Source organism: Melozone crissalis, unplaced genomic scaffold, assembly GCF_028551555.1.
Source record: "Melozone crissalis strain CALT ecotype California unplaced genomic scaffold, PUWL_Pcris_2 ptg000008l_1, whole genome shotgun sequence".
Lineage (NCBI taxonomy): Eukaryota > Metazoa > Chordata > Aves > Passeriformes > Passerellidae > Melozone > Melozone crissalis.
This window is the reverse complement of record NW_026535786.1, coordinates 7,255,000-7,277,003: the sequence shown is the minus strand read 5'-3', so window position 1 is coordinate 7,277,003 and position 22,004 is coordinate 7,255,000. Positions and strand designations below refer to the sequence as shown.

At 38.4% G+C, this 22,004-nt stretch overlaps 1 protein-coding gene across 7 annotated transcripts in view; it reads left to right on the top strand.

Annotated features, from left to right (window-relative positions):
• Positions 1-22,004, top strand: part of DLG2 (discs large MAGUK scaffold protein 2) — a 983,561-nt gene that overhangs the window by 236,237 nt on the left and 725,320 nt on the right. The gene's annotated exons all lie outside the window — the stretch shown is intronic.

Genomic DNA, 22,004 nt, shown 5'->3' with positions numbered 1-22,004 from the left:
CCCATATATCAGACTTCTGTATTTCAATGTGAAGGTGTATTTCACCATAGTTGTAAGTAGGTCACTTTTTCTTTTTTTTTTTTTTTTTTTTTGTTTTTCAGAATTCATAGAATTTGCATTTCAGGTAGTGTCAGTAAGAGAATCATTCCTATCTGGAGGCTGTAAACAAGAGAAATTATTCCTGAGGGTGTAAAAATCTTTTGAGATTTCATATTTATTGAACTGATGCATCTTTACATCTCTAGTGTTTATTAACAACTTTACACAAGGATGAAGCATGTGAATTTCTATGGTATTTTTAGTGACTGTAATGATCCTTGATAAAACCTGTCCTACAGTACTATCACTGTTATATATAATTCATCTGATAATCCTTTATCTGGCAGTGAAAAAGAAAAATGCTTTAAAAGATTGCATAAGCATTTCAACAACTTTCTAGCCTAAATATATGTAAAACTGCTGAATTACATAAAGTATTTAACTGATATATGAATTATAAGCTCTTTCCTCAAGACTGAGAAAAGCATGAATTTAGCTGATAAATGCTGTATTACCTTTGGGATTCATGCATTCAGTTTACAGGAATTTCCTAATAGCTCCATAAGAATTGTATTTCAAGGCTGGACCATATAAGAAAATAAGGCAAAAGTGATTGCACGTGAAGTTAAAATATCTCAGTGATGATCTCTAGAAGAGTAATGCTATTTTGCTTAGTTAGAGCCATACAGGATATTTGTCCAGCAGCTAAAATGACTTAGATGAATTAGGAAATCCCTCTCATCAGACAAACAAGCAAACAATACCCACCAATCCCCCCTGGCCAAAAAACCCTAACAAGCCAAATAAAACCCCATACCTTAAAACCCTGGAGGGGTCACATGGCAAAGAAGATGGCTGTGTCTTAAATGGCATAAAAATAGTACAAGCAGGTTATGTTTGGTCTTATGTGCTGGAACAACTTGGAAAGAGTTTGTTGCAATGGGAGTATGTTCTGCTCATCATTTGGGTTGGGTGGGAGCTTCTTTGAAGATTAAAAACATTCATTAGGAAGAAGAAGCAGCTTGTGCATAAATTAAACCTGTTTTCAGCTCTTGCCTTGTTAGTACTGAAGTCTCTAAGCATCTAATGGCCTTTCACTTCCTGGACCCCAATTTTACATATGTACACACACACACACACACGTGTATATATATATATATATATATATATATATATATATATATATATATGCATGTAGAATTAAAATGAAAAAGATCAGGCAATTTAATTAATTAATGTTTATAAATCTCTTTCAAGATGAAAAGAGCTCTGTATGTGGCATGCATTATTAATTGATAATAATATTTGTACAGAGATTGAAGTTGATATTGGTGACATCATTAGTGTGCATAAATGAGCTTTTTTCTTAGTTTAATATGTTTGTTAATTGGCTTTGCAAATTTGCAGTTTTGGTCTGCAAGTTCTTTAAAAGATTCAATTTGATAGCTGGCAATGACTAAATGAATATGTTATTAATGTAGCATAGGTGGTCAGAAGATACTAGGTGTGAACATCATCATTGTTCTGGTTTAACTTGGGGGAACTGCATAAGATTTCCAGTATGTCAATATAGAAAGAAAATCATCAAAATTTAGGTGGAACAGCAGCATAGCAGCATGTCTCTAGCCATACTCAATCCAGGAACTTGGAGGGGGAAGGGAGTGGAATAGAAAATCCACTCCTCAGAGTGGTTAAAAGATGTCTCCATTGTTTCCAGAGCTAAATGAAGAAACTTAGATGAAGTTTGTGGTCCTTTTTATGAAAGAGTTCAGATTTGTTCCCAGGAAGGACTTTCATCTGGCATAAATATACATTGCCTTGAATAATAAGCTTTGTGATTGCATCTTTTTTTTCCTCATCCATCATATCATTGGGTTTAAGCTTTGTAGTTTCTCCTGTGATCCACCTCCTTGGCATCAATTTTGAAAATTGCCAGACTTTGCAAATGCCAGGTGGTATGTGATGCATTGACCAGCTCCATCTGGAGTATTTACTTTCTTTCTCTTGCATTTATGCTTTTAAGATTGATACATACAGGTGTCTTCCATGCATTCACATCCATTTCTGTAATTGTGATTTATGATTGTTGTGCACACTTTATATGGCCCTTGGATATTTTCAGGACATCAATTTTTTAACGGGCAGCCTGGGGATTTGACAGCAACATAACCCAGGAATTTCTCTTTCTATTTGAAAGCATGAAGTCATTTCCAAGAGGAAATGTATCTATCCCTATCAACCACTGCCGACTAGTAAATCTAGTTAATGCAAATATGTAGGCTGATTGGGTGGAACTGGAGGCACGATTAATTTTTGCTATGTTTGCATGTTACCAGTTTTGTTGACCTTTCAAAGGCTAAATGACCCATAAATGGATCTACTGCTAGAAAATAACCACTTATCACCAAGGTGCAGTGGTGAGACAATTGCTTGTATGAAGGACAGGTGGAGAGGTGAGCGTCCGCATCTTTAGAAGAAAGTAGATGCCATTGAGTAGTTCCTGCTTTGACCTGTAAGTGTTTGACTAATGTACTTACATACTGATACAAGTTCAGGTTGAATGGAGATCTGAGCCACTGAGTCGAAGATGTCCCTGTTTTTTGCAAGGACAAGGTGGCATTTAAAAATCCCTTCCAAGGCAAACTACTCTGGAGTGACTGCATTGGTGAACAAAGGAAGGGTAGTCATTTATCTGGACATTGACATGGTCTCCCACAACATCCTTCTCTTAAACTGGAGAAAGATGGGTTTGACGAGTGGACTGTTAGATTGATAAGAGAGTGGTTGGGTGGTCACATTCAGAGGGTAGTGGTCAGTGGGCCAGAGTCCTGATGGACATCACTGATAATGCCTCTCAGGGGTTCTTACTGAGACCAGTGTTACTTAATGCTGTTAATTTTGTTTAATGTTTCTTTCATGAATGACATACATGGAAGAATTGAGCGCAGCCTCTGCAAATTTGCAGATGACACCAAGCTGAGTGGTGCTGTTGACACGCCTGATGGATGGGATGCCAACCAGAGGGACCTGGACAAGCTTGTGAAGTGGGTCCATGGGAATTTGATGAGATGCAAGTTTCTGTATCTGGGTTGGGGCAACCCCTGGTATCAATCCAGGGGATGAACAGATCAGACCAGGAAAGGAAAAGCATGAGGAAAGGCTAAGAGAATTAGATTTGTTCAGCCTGGAAAAAAAAAAGGCTATGCAGCCTTCTAGGAGCTGAAGGAAGCCTGCAAGAAAGCTGGATGAGGGACTTTTTACAAGAGCTTGCCTTCACGGGACAAGGGACAATGGCTTCAAATTGAAAGCAGGTAAATTTAGTCTAGATGTTAGGAAAAAATTCTTTACCCTGGGCTTGAGGGTGATGAGGCACTGGAACAAGTTGCTGAGAAATGTTGTCAATCCCCCCAAGTACTTACAGCCAGATTGGAGAGAGCTCTGAGAAACCTGGTCTAGTTGAAGGTATCCCTGTCCCTGGAAGGGGGTTTGGAACTAGGTGATCTTTAAGGTCCCTTCCAACCCAAGCCATTCTGTGATTCTATGATTCTATCACATGCAGTAGCTGAGAGAGCCTTGCTGCAGCCTGGGATACAAGGAAGCTTGGATTTTAACATTCTGTCAACCAGTGAGACATCAGTTTTTGATGTCCCAAGTGATAATCATGAGGGACATGATCAAAGATGTCTTTTATTCCCTTCTGGAGGACTCAGGACTCATTTCTTGGTTTTAAAAGTTGTTGTTTTTTCCCCTAATATATATACATAACACTCAAATGTCCAAGGATCTGATTTTTCTCCTATGTGTATTAGCAGAGATTAATTTATGAATATTTTAGGTCAGAGAATTGTGTTCCCACCCATGGGTAAGAGCTTATGTTTAGGATAATTAGTGATGCATTTTCAGGATAAAGATTTTAGTTTTGCTATATGAGGTTTAGTTTTGTTCTCTCATCTCTTTTGTTCCAGAAACTGGAACTGGTGTAGAATTTTTAAAAACATATTACAAATATTGTAGATGAAAATGAATGCAATTTATAGAATGGTGAACATAAGGACAGCAGGGCAAAAGGACATCTCTTTGTAGTCAGGATGAGAGCAAGAGGCACTACTGCCATTCCCACCCTCCCATTCTGCTTCCTATGCAAACTCAATAGATGTAGTTCATTACCACAGGTACTTTAATCCACATTTATTTGCCTTATTCATCTCTAATTGCTTCCTGTCCCATCTTCTCTGCGCCTGTTCTCATTGAATATGTTTGGTATTTTTCCTCTTCTTTACAGACTTACTCCTACCTTCTCTCCTGTGCTGTCTCACCCACCTTTCTTAAGAGATAAAAGGTTTTTTGAATTAATATAGTTTAACAGTCAGGAAAAGAAGTTAAAATGTGTAGACTATAATGACACATTTTTATTCAGTGTTTTATTGTATATTCCTAAGAGCTAAAGTATTGTGGGAGGTCTGCATTGCCTATGAATATTCACTGGGCAAATAACCCCATGGATTCTGCCAATTTGCTTTTCACTTTCATGTTTGTTTTCCAGTTATTCTAGCAAACATATTTACTAGCAGGAATCCCTAAGAAATACAGCAGGTTTTTGAAGGTTGTTAGGTTTCCCACTAGGGAGCTGATCCTAGGAGTTAGACCTACTCTGCCTATAAACAAAGTGATACTCAGTTAGAATTAACTGCTGTAGCTGAAAGGTGAAATTGTAAGGATTCAAAATAAACTGCTGCTGACTCTTCACAGGTTAAACAAATATCAAGAGAAAACAATCACTGTGTGACTGGTGTAGAACAAATAATTTGTAGAAGCATGTAAGCAACACTTGCCCAGTTTCATTAAAAGAGTACCTATGCATGACCTATTTGAATTCACTGCTATTCTTTTGGTAAGAAACTCATGAAGACATGACACTGCTTGAAAGAGGTTGTGTGTGCAAGTGTAAACCTTGGGAAAGTTTTTGAAGGACTTGAGATTTGTCAGAGATTCAAATCTAGTGTTCTTATCACTGATCTCTTGTTCCATCTACCATGTCAGACCAAGGAGCTGAGATTAATAATGATGTTACAGTATTTGTCATATGTGACCTATTCTGTGTTTTGCTTCTGTCTCACTACAAAAACAACGGGAAAAACCTAGTTGTAACAATGGTATTCTTTTGAGGACTAAAGAGTGCCTAATCATTTTACAGGTGTATTAATATTTATGGGATTGTGCACATGTGCATTGTAGCCTATTTAAACACTTGATTACACAGCAGAAACAGTTTGTCCAGTCTAATGCCCTTCTGTGCTGCGTGTTGCCTTGTCTGGTTGGAGACCCCCAGGGAGAATGTCATCTTGGGAAGGAGGGAGCTCTGCCTATACTGAATTTACTTATTGCCACTTTCTGCCTCTGGTATGGGACATGTTAGGGCTGAAATGAGCTGCAGAGATCAAAACTACTTCATTTCAGTTTCTGAGAGAATCTTTTCTGACAGTGTGCTGGACAGCAGGGAGGCACAGTTCTGCATGTAGATTGCAGTCAAGGATATGTTTGCTGTAGGCTCATTTATCCTCTTGGGAAGTAAAAAGTTAACCTGTGGGCAACACCATGCTGTTCTAACTAATTCCAGTATCTCAGCTGGCTTATTTAGAGCTGGAACAGATACCAGTGCACCACTCTGCAGGCTGCAATATCAATGTATGCTGGAGTGTGGAGTCTGAGGATCATTTTGGCAGAAGCATAATTCACTTTCTAATATTTCTGTGAAATCAGACTGCTGGGTCACAGCAAATGTGAAGGCATGTGTGAGACTGGGAGTAAGGCTGGATACTTCAAATGAGAAAATAGGGTTGCTGTTGTTTGCTCTGGGTCCTGTGCAGAACCTGAGTGTAGTGAGGTGGCTGGGAATCTGCTCCCCAGACCTGTGAGCCTCTGCCACATGAAGGAGTGGGAAACAGGGCAGCTGGGTCCTGTGGAGCAAGAAGTGCTGCTTTTCTGGGAACTGATTGTGGACCACTTTTGCTCATCTCCATACCATCAAGTGGTGAAGGGGCTTAATGTGGGTGCTGCAGGGTGAGTGTCTCTGGACCTGTGGGAAGAGAAAGGCTTCCCATCAACCTGAAGTGCAAGCGTTAGTTTCCCTTGCCTCAGGGAATAAATACTAGCCAAAAGAAGAGAGAAGAATGAATAGAGGAAGGTATATTAAGGGTTGGGGGAAAACCAAACCACTGTGATATTTGTATCTCTGCAGTGATTATGACATAGAACCACAGAAACTGATTTCTTTATTTCTTCGCTGTCTGAGGCAAGATTTGCCTTGCAGTTTTATTGTGGATAAATTCACCATGTGAATTACCTTTCCCATGCAGTTTTAGAACCACAGTAATCTTACAGCAGACTGGTGGATATTGCTTTCAAAAAGTGTGTTATATTGGACACCTGGGTCAAACCTGCGCTTTTTATTGCTTATAACCCCAAAACATAATTAGTACATATCTAGCTTAACATTTGAGAGAGGTCAGTTGATTCTGAACACTGATCTGGTATTTAAATCAAAGCTACAATCATTGGAATTACTATCATATTAGCTTTTGAAATTGAAGTGATCCCTTTTAATCTCCCTATTACCATTTGCTGCCCCTTTCTGGCACGATGATTTCCTTATCATATTTTATTTATTTAGATTTCTTATGTATTAATTGATTTATATAACATTTATTCCAGCTATACCTGGAAGCTGTTGCTAGGTATATGGCTTCTCTTTTCTGTGAACGATCCAGCCTGGCTTCTGGGAACTGTCAGGAGAAAGTTTATGGCAAAAGCCATCCAGGATGAAGTTTCTTTTGCATTGCAGGGTGGAGCCATTGAAGCTATGTGTTCCCTTGCATCACAGAGAACTGACAGAGTAGTTACACTGAACAGCAACCAGGGCTGCTTGACAGAGGGGTTACAGTGCCTGGAATGACGCTGTACCCTGACCTCTTTTTTTTGAGCCCAGCCTTGTAAATACTAACATATTGAGACCATTGGCTATCTTATCATGGTAGCCAATATGTTCTTGCAATATCCAGGACAATTTTGCCTATAGGCGTAGACAAATTCAGCAAATTGCAAAGATGGTGCAAATGCAATTTTTTCCTTTCCTCCCACATTACACAGGGCAAAATACAAGAAAAATGGAGGTTTTTCAAGTTGCTTGAAAAATGAGTCCCTCAGTGAAGTTCTCTGAGGGACTCATTGAAGCCATGCACTTAGAGGTAACTGGAGTTCTTCACACATGTAATATCACTAGTCACTAGCTCCTAGGCAATCCTATTGAGTACTTTGAAATCAGAACTGAAAATTTAAAGTTCAGGGATAGGTGTGTAACCCAACAAAATTCGTTTATTCCTTGCATTTATTCAATTTTTTCTAATTTATTCTTAGAGTGCATTAAGCACTCTAAGATACTCTGGGTGATCATATTTCAAATCTACTGAAGTTTCCAAATGTTTGTCACAAGCAATACGACAGAGATTGCATTGCAGAAATCTGGTCTGAAATCTACTGAAACGTATTTAGTTGGCATGAGCCTGACTAATAGTGTTAAATGGCATTGAAAAACTGCTGTGCATACATTAATTCCAGACAATGTGCACATTATCTTAAAAAAACTCCCAGTTCCAGAAAAGAAGATTACATAAAAGATTATTCAGCACCAAGATGAACTATGATGCTTTTCCTGCTTTTGCCATGCAACGTCAACTAACGCTGGGAAGATATGTATGTGTCCTGAATTAGTATAGGCCCAGGTGGATGGGAGCATCTACACAATGAACAGATCCCAGACATTTAGTGGGATGTCTGGGATGCTGTTTTAATGAAGGGATTTGAGCATTTCTAGCTTCCAGGAGATAAGAGATGCCTACAGCTGTTGGAGCAGACAAGTTTGAATTATCTTTTTGAAGGTTATTTTTTTTCACCTAGCAGCTATTGGGTTCCTGACCTGATGCCGTGACTGGTTCAGCCTTTTCTGGTTCATGGAGAGCCTTCATTGTTAAGGCTTTTAAAGAGAGAATGATAGGCTTAAAGTTCTCCCAAATAGCTCTCCTTGCATATGGTTAATTGTTATGGTCTCTGGTTAATGCTTAGAGTTTAATTTAGTGTCTAGAGTGTCTAATATCCTTGTAGTCAAGTCTGGTGCAGGATTGCCTATGACATTCCTCATGGCTTTCCACTCTTTTGTCAGGCAGTTGCTGAGCTCTGCCCTCTGACAGTTCATCACAGTGTTGGCTATCAGGTTTCCCCCACACAGATGCATTTATTTTCTGGTCTTTCCACTTGCTTTGTCCATAAATCATGGCTATTTCTTCTCAAGGTTAGGCTATTTTGGCCTCTGGACTGAATGTTGAGAGGTGACTAAGCTCTTGCATTACTGATGGAAAGGAGTTCCTTCATTCCTGCATCCATTTTTGCACCTATCTGGGAGGAAAGCAAGGGGATTGATCACATTTTCAGGGAGCAGAGCATATGTAGAGATGGATGCAGTTTTGATTAACCTTCCCTGCACACATAAAGAACCTTTTTCCTTCACATTCATACACCAAACAGATGGTTTGATATGTGAAGTCAATTGGCTTAATTTCTATAGAAAGGTTTTAATTTATTCAAATCTTGTTTAATTAACTGAAAACATTTTTTGGATTGCAATTTTTTAACTTAATAATACAGTTGTGTGTGACTTATATCATACCAGTAAATACTTCCTATCATGGTTCCCTCAGTTGCATTCAACCTAATTCCAGTGCTGAACTTGGGCTCTCTCTTGGTTAATTTTTTGACATCTGCTTGAGAGGAGAGACAGTGATAAGTTCTGCCTACCATAAATAAATTTATTTTCCCTTGTGAGTAATGGGAAACCATTATAAAAAGTCTATCCACTCTGCAGCATGCCATATAGCCCTTCTCTGAAAATGATGGTGAGTTGTCCAAGGTGTCCCAAGTGAATGATCCGAACACAAGGATCTCAGGTGAAAAATGGCATCATTTCTGGTGCTGCACCAGTACTGTCATGCTAACGGCAGTGTTCACTTCATCTAGATTTTATGCTTCTTAGAGATAATTAGACAGAGGTCAAAGAAGGATTTAGTTAGGGTCTAAGTTGTTGTATCCCTATACATGAGCTTCAAGATGGTTTTAGGTTGGACATAATTACCAGTTTATTAGAATACATGCTTTAAGTATATGCCAAAGATGAAGATAATGCCTAGACTGAATTAGGAGAAATAATTTAATTTAGTCATCCAAAGGCTTTCACACTTTAGGAGAACCTGCAGAACTGTTAGACTGGGTGATTCTGAGACTTTAGATTTTAGGTGTCAGGTGATATCCCAAATTAAATGAGATTAGGTAGACTTGATTTAGCATTGCTTTTATTGTGGTTGTATTCATAGCATTTGATAATCCCGTAGTGTTAAAAAACTGACTCATGCTCATGAGCTAATCTGCATTTTTATGACACTGAGATGTTGTAGGTTGAACATCTTTATCACACCAGTGTGTACCTATGGCAAAGCAGGGAGTTTAACCAAGTCTTAAGAGCTAAGAGCTGTTGCCCAAAACAGTCACCTTCTGGCCTGCAAAGGGCAGTAAGGAGCTACTGCTCTACTAAGTTTTTTCATTTGCAGCTACTCTTTTTCTTAAAGTGTATTCCTTTACCAGTTTCTTTCTGTGTCCTATTTTTGCAGCTGGACCTTTTTACATGTTACCTACATATCTCTGAATTATGTACCAGGCATAAAACTGTCAGAGGCTTCTTCAGAAAATTTGGCTGGAGGGCATAAACTTCCTTCCTCTTTCATGCCTTTCACTGGTTTTCTGTGGGGATTGTAGAGTAGCTGAAAATAATGTAGTAAAATGCTATATGTAAGATAATATAGTAAAACAAGAAGTATGGCAGTGAAAGATTCTTCTTATAGCCAAGCTGAAGACTCTGGAGGTTGTTCTGGGTGCTGCATAGCTACCATTAATGCCTATGGCTCAGTGGAATGTAAAACCACATACCAAGAAAACATTAGCACAATAATTTTCAGGTTATTTGGACAGAGACATCAGTATGTTGATGATGTAATCTAATGGGAAGTCCAAAAAAATATTCATAAATGGCATCTCATTGAGTTTGGTATTTTACTAAGAATATAGCAGTGCTGGAAGCTTGATTTTTTTTTCCCTAGAAATATGGGGTGCCAACCCAGAGATGTCTTCAATATGTTCTGAGAGGGTTGTGAAAAATATCGAGTTCCATTCTTAAAATCAAGCATGCTGCTTGTGATAGAGGAAGGTACAAATATATGCATTCACATAGGGCAAAATACTTTGAGAAATGCTCTGGGTGCTAGAGCACAAAGCTGCACACTGTGGGTGGTAGAACTCAAAGATTCAGTGAGCATGGAGGTGTGTTTGCTCAGATTAAGGAAATCAAATATTCCAAATCAATCTCTAGAAATTACTTGAAAATATTAACCTCTCTTACTTATACTTGTCATTCAAAGTTTTGCAGACCAAAGTGTGTCCTTACTAAAAGGTAATATGCAGCTGTAAAGCAACAGCAAAGACTGAGCATTGTAAAAAAAAACACTGACATTTTGAGAGTTATTACTGGGAATGATACTATAAATACAAGTTTGCCAATGAAAATTTGAGGGGCACGCCTATTTACCATGCCTAGTAAACTGAAGGAGAGATCCTGAGAGTTCTGGCTTTCAGTCTGGGCTCTGACTGCTACCAGTTTGCCTTCTACTGTAGAATAACATTGTAATTTGTGATATTTGCTGTGCAATAATGTAATAGTCAATAAACAGATCTGTCTTGTAGCAGCAGAAGCCAGGAAATGGAAAGGAAATGGTGATCTCTTTTGGTCTCCAATGTTTCCCAGCTCTATTTAAGCAAAAAAAAGGTTTTATCTGTTTAAGATATGTAGAGCAATATGTAGGCAGAAGCTGCTTTATGCATGAAATTCTATTTTCATTCTTATTTTACCAATTAGCATTGAGTTCTGTGTTAATTACCTAAAAAATTTCAGAGATGATGGTAGATGTAGGAGATCTATGTTAATAGGAACATGTTGCCATAGACACAACTGTTCAATATGACACTGGGACGCTGCTGCGTGAGGAAACCCACTGAAGCTGCATTTCACAATGCACTGAAATTATGCAGTTGTGAAAAAATAATTATAATCCTTTCACTGAAATACCATGATGTTGATTCTTAAATATTCAACCAGCTATTTCAGTGCAGAGGGCTGTCAAATGACAGAGAAAGCCAGTGCATCAGAAGTACTGAGATACGTTTAGAAGTTTTTGTTCTTTCAGGTGGACAACATTTTTGAGCATTGCACAGCTTCATTGTGGGTTTTAACAGCTTCACTTGTAGCTTGAGAATTTCTACATCTCTCAAAACCCCATCTCATTAATTGGCATGAAATGCCACTATTTATAGAAAGCATAGAGGAAGAAGCAGAGAAAAATGGAAAGCAGAAGTATAAAATGACAGTTTTCTGTTACAGGCAGTAACAACTGTGGAGTTGACAGTGTTTCCAGATTGTTCCAGTCTTGTGCTTTTTTTGTGCGTGTGAATTAGAAGATACATCTGCATGTGGTCTAGAAGAACTTGGCCATCATCTAGCCCAACTTCCTAGCCAGGAATTTACTGAAATCAGCAGACTGCAATTGTCTGTGCATTTAGCATACTTTGTGGTTTGCTTTGTTTTTCCAGAGCACCATATACAGCAGCAGCAATTAATTAGCACATTTCTGATGAGAATTTAATGAGATATATTCTTTTTACAAAGGTAAACTTGTGAATGCACACACACTCTATGTCAACCATTATTATATAATTCTCATTACCTTATTGAATCACAGCTTTTGTGATGGACTAGACGTCATCACAGGTGGGGAGATGAGCTACATTCTTGTACTAGTTTGGTGGAGGATGGAAAAAAGCCCTTCCTGTGGTGTATGCTTATTTTATTGACTACACTTATTTCTTTCTCTTCAGACTCAGATTTTATAAAAAAACAGCAACATAGCAGTATTCCATTGCTCCAGCTTACAAAAGATTAACCCAATTACATTCTTCTCTTTTGTAGACATGAATCACCTCTCACAACAGATGCTCCTCTCCTCCTTTCTTGGGAATATCTTCTTAAAGTCCAGTTTGATTCGTCTTACTGAGTCAGTAACAACTCTCAGTAGCCTTGCTTTGGTTCTGATTGATAAGCACAAGCTGAAAGGTCTCTTGCCCACCTGCCCTTCCTTATTGTGCCCACACAATATTTCTATCATCTATATCAGGACTCCCAGACTTTCTCAGCAATCCCTCACTCTTTATATACTTTCCATCATTTTTGCAGTGTTTATAGGAGTAAACTTCATGTAGGAGTTTCCCAAATCAAAACATTTGTATTTAAGTTACCCAATAACTGCAAATGTATATGAGGTTGTTCAGATGAGAATATTGTGTTGAGTGCTCTTTTGACAATTGCATGAGTCTCTTGCACTGCATTCGATGTTCCAGTCATTGAAACTGAACAAGTGCTCACAAACACTTCCTAAAGCATATTTCGATATGTGAACTCCAATTTGAGTGTGATGATGGAAGGAGGACAGAGAAAGATACTTTCAGACTCTATTACTGTGCTTTTGTAGAACAGCTATAGTAGAACTGATAATCTGCCAAAAGAAGAAAAAGGAACATCGACTCTTTATAACAGGTTTACACACACACTCATTGTTGTGGATGTGCATTAAATGTATTTTGTACCTTAAAGAGCATTAGTGAAATTCCTTGAAGTTAATAAGAAGGTTGGTTTTAGTGTTGGCTTTATTAGATGCAGACTTTCATTCAGCATATATCATACTTTAGTCTGATTTTATTTATTCTTTGTGCCAGATTCTCATATTTTATAGGACTGTAGATATTTATGACCCTGTTGAAATGAAAAAGATTACTTATATTGTGATTGACAGGAGACTCTGGCTTTGTTTTCCTAAGAGATTTGATGATATTTTTAGTTAATGTGTGAAATGGGACATGCTTCTTTGGGTCAAGAGGGCTGCAATTTCTAAAACTGTTTAAATAAAGTATTGAGAGAATAGAAAATGTTCCTCTTGGATAAATATGGTTCTAGTGAATTGGTATTCTGCTGTCAGCATGCATGTCTCTTTCAGTCTTGTCCTCCATGCAAGAGATACTGACCCTGTGTACTACTCTGAGATTAATTTTGCATATAGAAGTACTAAGAAAATGTTTATAGACAGCCCCATAGCCAGAAAGATTGGAAGAGATTTTTAGCTTTTATAAATAGTTACAGAGGAAGCAGTGCTAAAGTCAGCTTCCTTGTGAAATATCATCAGATTATGGCAGTAATTTACATTTTACAAGATATTTCACTAAAGACATTCTCTGAGTTTATCTGATTTCCACTGCATGTGACTCAAGGGAGTATTGGAGTGAGAAGAGGAGATGCTTAGAAGAAATGTGCAGGGCATGGTATTTTAAAAGGAGACTTCTAACTACTTAGAAATAATGGAACTCCTTAAATAATATTGGCAAAAAAGAGTTCTTTAACTGCTGGGAAATAATAGAAGTGCTTAGATACTAGCAGTATAAAAAGTTTCTATTCAGATGTAAATTTGTTGAAAATATTTTTGTGTCTCTTAAGGACATTTAAAAATTATGTGTTTGTGTGCCAAATTCTCCACAACTGTAGGGGCTAAAAAGAATCATTTCCAGAAAGAAATAACCATACTTTGACCACAACATTTGAGAGATTCCCTTGGACCTAGAAAAGGAAAACATGACAATAATTGTTTGGTCTGTACATGTGGAACATCCTTACACCATCAAAAATAAACCCAAAAAGCTTCTTTATCATGATGCCATTAATTACAGCTCCAAAAGAAATGGGATCTAACTGCTGAGATTTGTCTTCTCAACAGCAGTTATCAGGAGCACCCTGTGAAATTCTCAATCCCCTCTGCAGCTTTCTTATAGGCCCCATTTATGTACTGAGAGACTTCAGCAAGGTCTTCCTGGAACTCTTTCTTCTCCTTGCTGAAGAAGCCCAACTCTCTCAACTGTTTTTCATAGGAGAGGTTCTCCAGCCCTCCAAATGTCTTCATGGCCTCCTCTGGACATACTTCATCAGGTCCTTATCCTTCTAATGCTGGGCCCCAGAGCTGGATGCAGCACTCTGGGTGGGGTCTCAGGAGAGCAGTGTAGGTGGGGGCAAAATCACGTCCGTCAATCTGCTTGCTGGTCATGCTTCTCATGCAGCTCAGAATAGGGTTGGCTTTCTGGGCTGTAGGTGCACATTGTGGCTCCTGTTAATTTATTTATCCACCAGTGTTCCCAAGTCCTCCTCTACAGGGCTTCTCTCAATTTATTAATCCCTAATACTGGTGATTGCCTCGACCTAGGTGTAACATCTTGCACTTGGCCTTGTTGAGCTTCATGAGATTTCCATTGGACAGTTCTTCAAGCCTGTCGATGTCCCATTTTATGGCATCCCTTCCCTCTAGCATATCCATTGTACCACTCAGATTGATGTTATGTGCAGATTTTCATTGTCACACTGGTTAGGTCATTAATAAAAACTGACCTGTGCTGGTGCCAGCATGGGCTCCTGCAGAATACCACTTGGTAATGATCTTGATTTGGACATTGAGCCACTGACTGCAGCTGGACATCCAGCAGATTCCTTATCCATCAAATAGACCATCCATCAAATCATATCTCTCTAACTGAGACAAAGATGTGTGTGGGACCCTGTCAAAGACCTGGTTGAAGTCAAGATAAATTATATCAGTTTCTCTTTCCTTATCCAGCAGGACAGTCACTCTATCACTTCATTGTAGAAGGCCAGCAGATAATTTAGGGGTGATTTATGCATTCTGAAGCTGTGTTGGCTGTCTGGAATCACCTTCTTGCCATTCATATGCCTTGACATAACTCCCAAGTATCTTCCATTATCTTACCAAACAAAGAGGTGAGGCTGACTGGCTGGTAATTCCTATGGTCCTCCTTTTTATTCATTTTGAAAATTGGTGTGATATTTCCCTTTTTCCAACCACTGGGTACTTTCATTGCTGTGACTATTTCCAGTCACTGTGTCCTTTCATTGCTGTGACTTTTCAAATATGATGCAGAGTGGCCTATCAACCACACCTGCCAGTTTTCTCAGGACCATGGGATTCATCTCACTGATTCCCGTGAACATCTGTACTACAGCTGAAAATATTTTGACTTGATGAATAAAAGAGGAGCTGAAGTAAGGAATTAAATAATTGGTGAAACTCTACAGGAAAAGTCCCAATCAGTCATGGGAAGGGTTTGTGCTGAGTTTAATTTTGCTGCTAGTATGTTTTTAATGTATTTACAGATTGGATAGTACCAGAAGAAAAAGTATCTAGGTCGCAAGATGCCTTTATATGTTGGGAGTAACAGGTTCCAGAGGACATACAGATGTAACATTCATCACCATTTTACTGATTTTCACAGAGACAGGTTGCTCAAAAAGGTTTTTTGCTCCTTCATGTTTATAATATACTTATTTGGAATATTTTCTTTTTTTAAAGAAAAAAAATTGCTATATTTAGCACATTATTAGAGTAATTAGACCTGTTCTAACCTATTCTTTACTGAGCCTAATAGTTTGCTTTTAACACATAAGGCTTCTAGAAACATCTTGATTCATCACTTAAAATCAGTAAAATGCAGAAAATTGCACTAATTGCCTTGTAAATAGTTTCCCTTATTAATTATCCTTTGCTTTCAAATGCTATGCAGGCTTGAAATTACTTTTCAAGAACCAGCTAAATTGAAACATATTTTTAAAACAAGGTGGTTATCTTACTGAAAAGATTTATAGTTGAAGTTTGTTAATATATTAAGCTAATAACTGTTATCAGTGGAATGAAGAGGAATAGTTAGACCATGGCCAATGAATATCCATCCATGTATTCTGTAGTGTAAATTCAAACACTTCACTTCTTTAATGAAAATACTGTCTACATTTAAAAGAAAACCAACAAAAAACTCAAAAAAAACCCCTAAACATGTGTTTTCATGGAAACTTGACTTGTTCCCAGTACTACAAAATTTATCATATTTCTTAATCTAACTATAGGTTCCCTTTAAAGAATTTCCTCACCTAAAGTCACAGTACAAAGAATAAATGCTTTGACACACACAGGTCTTTATCAAGTACAATTCAACATCCAGTTGTTGTTATACAAGTTAACATTGAGAGATTTAATTTAAATTATTTTTTTCTTACAAAAAAATCCACCGCAATTTCCTCAGTGAAATTGCTGGAGGTTTATTTTTAAGTACTGTAATAAATGCAATTGAACTTTGGAAGTTCATTCCTTCTTCATTCATGCTGTTACCATGGAAATGTGGATTTTATGCTTAAATGAATAAGCTTAGTTCATAAATTATAGTTCAAAAATTATAAAAGTAAAATGTTAATTCATAATTGGGGAGTGATGGAAATCATGACAAGATAGGCATCATTTTCCCCAAGTTTCATTTTCCCCCAAGTTTTTCAAAAAATCATGGTAAATTATTTTTTTGTGCACAAAACAAGCATAGGCTTCTAATCATCTAAAGGCTACTAATATTTTAAGCTTTTTGTCTTGTTGAGTTGGTGGTGTTTAGTCTGGAGAAAAGGAGGCTGAGAAGGGATCTTATCTCTCTCTCCAACTAGCTGAAAGGCAGTTGTAGTGTGGTGGGGTCAGTCTCTTCTTCGTGGTAACAAGTGACAGGACCAAAGGAAAAGGCCTCAAGCAGTACCATGGGAGTTTTAGCTTTGATAATAGGGAAAATTTCTTCACTGAAAGGGTTTTCAAGAATTGGAACAGGTTGTCCAGGAAAGTGGTGGAATCTCCATCCCTTGAAGTGTTCAAAATGTGGTGGCACTCTAAGAACACAGTTTAGTGGTGGACATGGTGGTGGTGCTATGGTGATGGTTGGACTTGATTATTTTAGAGGTCTTTTCCAACCTTAGCAATTCTATGTTTCTGTGATTTCCAGATTAAAAATAAAGACCAACTGAAGCACTAGTTTCATTCTGTTCATGAGAGACTTTGAAGCTGGACAACCATTTGCCAAGAACACTGTGTGTGGTTAATCTTTCTGCAGCAAGAAAAACAGCCTAGATAATCTCCTAAGGTTCCAGATTGCCATGGCCTTTAATGTGACTGTGAATGGAAATGCCTTTTGTGAGGAGTTATCATGGGAATTCAGGTCAAGGACAAAGTCAGGTTTTCTCTCACAGTCACAAAATGAAACACATATTGTGGAGACACGTTATCACAGTAATCAATTTGAGTGAAATCCAGGAAACTCAACTGGGGATCCTCAGAGTTGAAAAAGTCTTTGCAGCCTGGGTGTCTCAATTGAGGCGTTAAAGGGGTTATGTCATCTCAATCAGCTGTATAGGATGAGGTGTAAAATAAACTTGATCCATGGATTACAGGTACAGGATTGGAAAAATGAGGCTTTGAGTAAATCAAGATGAAGCTTAATCCAATTCTTTCTTTCTGAACCTCTGTTCCTTTTTTCTCATTATTTTGTTTTAAAGTCATCAGAAACAATGAGGAAACCTGTCCTGACAAATTTACAGTCATAGAAAAGACTCACAGGATGAGGCCATTCTTCACTAATTTTTTACTTATCATTTGACTTTTTTTTATTTATTCTTTAAATTTGCTTGTTATAAATGGCCTTATGACTGAAATTACAAAATACAAACTAGAAAGCCTGGTTTATGAAATATGTATAAATTTTAATATTGGAAGGAATTATTTTATAAGTAAATTATATGGTTTTATTTTATATGTGATCAAAACCTTCATCAATGCAACCACATAAGACAGAAAACAGTGACCTGGGCCTTTGAGAGGAAAAGTATTAAATACTCAAAAGCCAGGCAAATGTATTAAGAAGATTGTGCAGGAAAAAGGGAACAGAAAGTTTAAAGGGAAAACTGTGGCTTAACTTAAATCAGCCCTGGGCAAGGTCTTTGGTGTTTACTGGTCTGGAAGTGAGGAAGAATTTTTGACACAGCAACTTACGCATCAGAATGCCAGGATATCAGAGAGCTGTTTACAGTACTGGGGATGAGAGTTTTTAAATAATCTGTTCAGTCTTTTTCTTTCTCTTTATGAAAACTATAAGATATTCTGAGTTCAATCTGCTGATGTAGTTCCTCTGTCTGTCATGTTTTACTAGGCTTTGCTGCAGTACACAGCCTAAGAAAGATTTCTTTCCAACTGGGGCTTTGTTCCACATTCTCCTTTCTGCAGTTGTTTCCAGATTGCCCCACAGATTCCATCTACTGTTTCTAGTCAATAATTTCTATCTGGAAACTGTAGGCCCTACAGCACCCTTGACCTGCAGTCCATATCAACAATTCCTTCAATATCCCACCCCTCAATGTGGATATCACTGTAAGGAGCTTCTTGCAGATGTGGAAAATAACATTTTTTTATGACATAGAAATGGGTGAAAGAGAAAAATCATTTCAATTTAGAGCTCCTGTGCTGAAATCAGAGTTATTGAGGCAATGCGGGACTAGGATGCTATATAGATTGTATCACTGGAGTGTGCAAGGACAGGAAGTGATGGAGCATGACTGTAGCCAGAGTGCCACGACTGCACAAGCCAGTACCTCCTGTGAAAAGAGGGAGAATTACACCCCTGGCTACTCAAAGCCAGTGACGCAGATTGTCAGAGTTGATAATTATAAGCATTGCATGGGCTACAAATAGCCGTGCAAACCTCCACCATTATGCCCAATTTCCTGCAGACATCCACTCTTCCATCTTTTGGAGGACAGGAATGTCATTTTTCCCTCCGTCCACTCAGGAAGCAATGCACCCTCTTCTTTAGACCTTTCTCCCCCTCTAATTTTATCTTTATTTCATAGCTAATACTTGCTTTCTTTGTGGTCATTCAGGGTGATCACAAAATCTGCCTCATTGCATTTTTTAAGACCAACTTAAAATATTTAACCACAAATGTGCTGCTTAAGTGAAGTGGGACACACCTAAGTGACATTGCACTGTCATAAAGCAAATCCTGGAGAGTGTTGGTTTCTTTACTGCATTTTTAGTCTATTTTTTGTTGGTACTCTCTTTTAAAATACCACCCTTTCCATCATGCCTGGAAAAAACAAACAACCCAAACTTGAAAACGCTTAGGTGTCTGAGGATGAAAAATGTTATTCCACAGTATGGTTCCAGTGTTACCCCAGAGAAGTGGTGGATGCTCCATCCTTGTCACTGTTAATGGCTAGAGTGAGATGGGGCTCTGGGCAACCTGGTCTAGGGCAGGGAGTTGGATCTAGATGGTCTTTAAGATCTCTTCCAACTCAAGCCATTCTGTGATTCTGTGCTTCTCTCAGCTGTGTGCTAGTATAGTGCCATGGCACTGTGGTGGTCCTTGAGCACAACTTCAGGACACAACAGCCACAGTGCATTCCCACTACTGGTACTGCTACTATTACTGCTACTACCTCCTGAGCTCTTCTTCTGGGCAGTGATGGATGCTGCAAAGGGCTGTGCCCTCCTCGCTGCTCTGAAGCAGACTGGCCTCAGGCCCTCCTGAGATCAAAGTCTTCCAAGGCAGCATGTTCCCTCTGCTCTCTTTGAACCTCTGCAGACAACCAGGGTTTCCTTCCAAGCGCTCCCTTCTGCCCTTCTGAAGGCACAGGAGCAAAGAGTAACAATAGAATTTCACAGCTCACGATAGTGGCTCCGGTTTCTGTTAGCTAAGAGTATTCAGGTCACCAGGTGTGTGTCTTTTTAAAGAGGGTCTGTGGTATGGCTCCTTTGGACTACTGTCTCTCTACTGGCTTTATTCTTAACCTTTTTTTTTTTTTCTTTTTAATGGAATGACTTCTTTCATCTCTAGGGTTTTTCCCTATTGTCACCTGTTTAAAGAGGCCCTGAGTGCTTCAAATATGCTGGTGTTTTTGGCATGTCTGGATGACTCAGCCAGAGCTTCTTCCCCACTCATTTTTAATGACTCTGTATCTTTAAATATCACCAACATGTGATGCTTTTGAGTAGCTGTTAAGTCATCATAAAACACTGTATGTCCTTGATGACAATGTTTTCTTTAACAATTAGGCTGCTGTGATAAGAAAAGTCTTGGCAGAGGTGAAAAAGCCCTGTAGCCCCTGAGAAATGTTTTGAGTTAGTCTGCTAGCAAAGTAAAACTTTGTTGGCTTCTACAGAGGTCTCAGCTGTCTGGCAGATTCTCGCATGCCCCTCAGTTATTACAGGAGGCAACTACCATATGCATGAGGGTCTCTTTTTCCCCTCTCAGTATTATGAGGGTCAGTCTGTAATTTTCTAAGTAATTTTTCATCTTAGATGCTCAGGAGCTATGGGAGTTTTTTCTGAGTGAAGACTTTGGGACTGCATTACTTCTTTTTTTTCTTAAATGTGTCTGAAGATTTATGTCCAGGTAATCGCTCAGAAATTGTATCATTATGCAGCCTTGCTTTCTTTTAGTGAGATGTTCCCCATGTTGGGTTTGTTTGCCCAAACCCAAAACCATTAACTTCTTTAGGACTGAGAAAAAGAAAGTTTTTTTCAAAGACTGCTGACTGAAACCTTGTGCAATTCCTTTGGCAGAAAGAAAGCTTGGATTTGATTTTCATATGCAGCTACATGCTTGCCTGAACCTTGCCTCACTTCTCAGGACTGTGCATCTTTTCATCTCTGCTTTTTTGAATTGCATTTCTCTGTGGATCAGAATTCCCCAAGATCTATGATTTTTTTTTTCAATTCCTAAGGTACCTAATTTTAATTTTTAGTGTACTGTACTGCAAAATAAACCATGATTGCTTTAACTTTCTATTCACTTGAAGAATGACAAAAAATGTGTCAATTAATTCTCCCATGCTTTTGCTGAGCACCACATTACTATGTTTTAGCTTATTTGATGGATATTGCTGTAGCCAAAGTCTGAACCACCATAAATTTAGGATACTCCAGCTTTTTGAACTATGACATCTAGACCTCAGTTTCATTATTAACAAAGATCTCAGAATTAGATTTAAAACCAGGTTTCATCTCTTTTGTTGTGGAAGTCATTGTTGGTGCCAAAGAAGGCTGTGATTACTAATTACTTAATTTGTATGACAGATGGAGCTGGGGATCAAATTAAGTATCTGTCTTGGGCTACGTTACAGAGCAATATCTAGCTTTAAACACGACTGCCTTTTTCGTTCCTAAAAAAAGGCACAAACAATGACAAGCTAAAAATAGCTGTTCTCTTGGAGTTGACGACAGTTTCTGAGAGCTTGTCTTTAGGAAGATGTTGGAAAAAACCTTGCTGTCTTTTCCCCTCCCCCTTACTCTTCTTTAAATGCACACCCTTCTGTTTAAGCTTGTTCACCCCATTGCACACAGAAAGATACCCACTGATTTGGTTAGGACTTCAGTGTTCCTGAAGATTTCCAGGGGGGTTTACATAAAACATTTAAAGAAATATAAAAGTCACTGCAGATATTTCTATTAGGTTAAGCTTATCCTACGCAAATTGCTCTGTGCTGATAGAGAAGGAGGTAGTAAAGCCTCTTTCACTCTTTGCCTCCCACAGTATCTGCTGCAGTGGGGGGAAAAAAAAAAAAAGCCTCTCTTCTGGTTTTATTCCCAGAGATTACTTCATAATTCAGTACTGATAGCAGTGGTTTCCGGTGCTGTAAACAGAGTTGAGTCTTTGACTTTGTGTCCCTGCAGCCCAGTAAACAATCAGTTAATTCGCAGCATCCCAGCGGTTGACAGGAGTGAGAGAAGTGGTTGGATTTTATTTTTGTGCTTGTGAATTAAAGCTTTGCCTTCTGGCTAGGTTCTGAGTTCCCTCGTTCTGGAAGACATTGGAGCATTTTGAATTCAGAATATGTAGTTACAAATGTG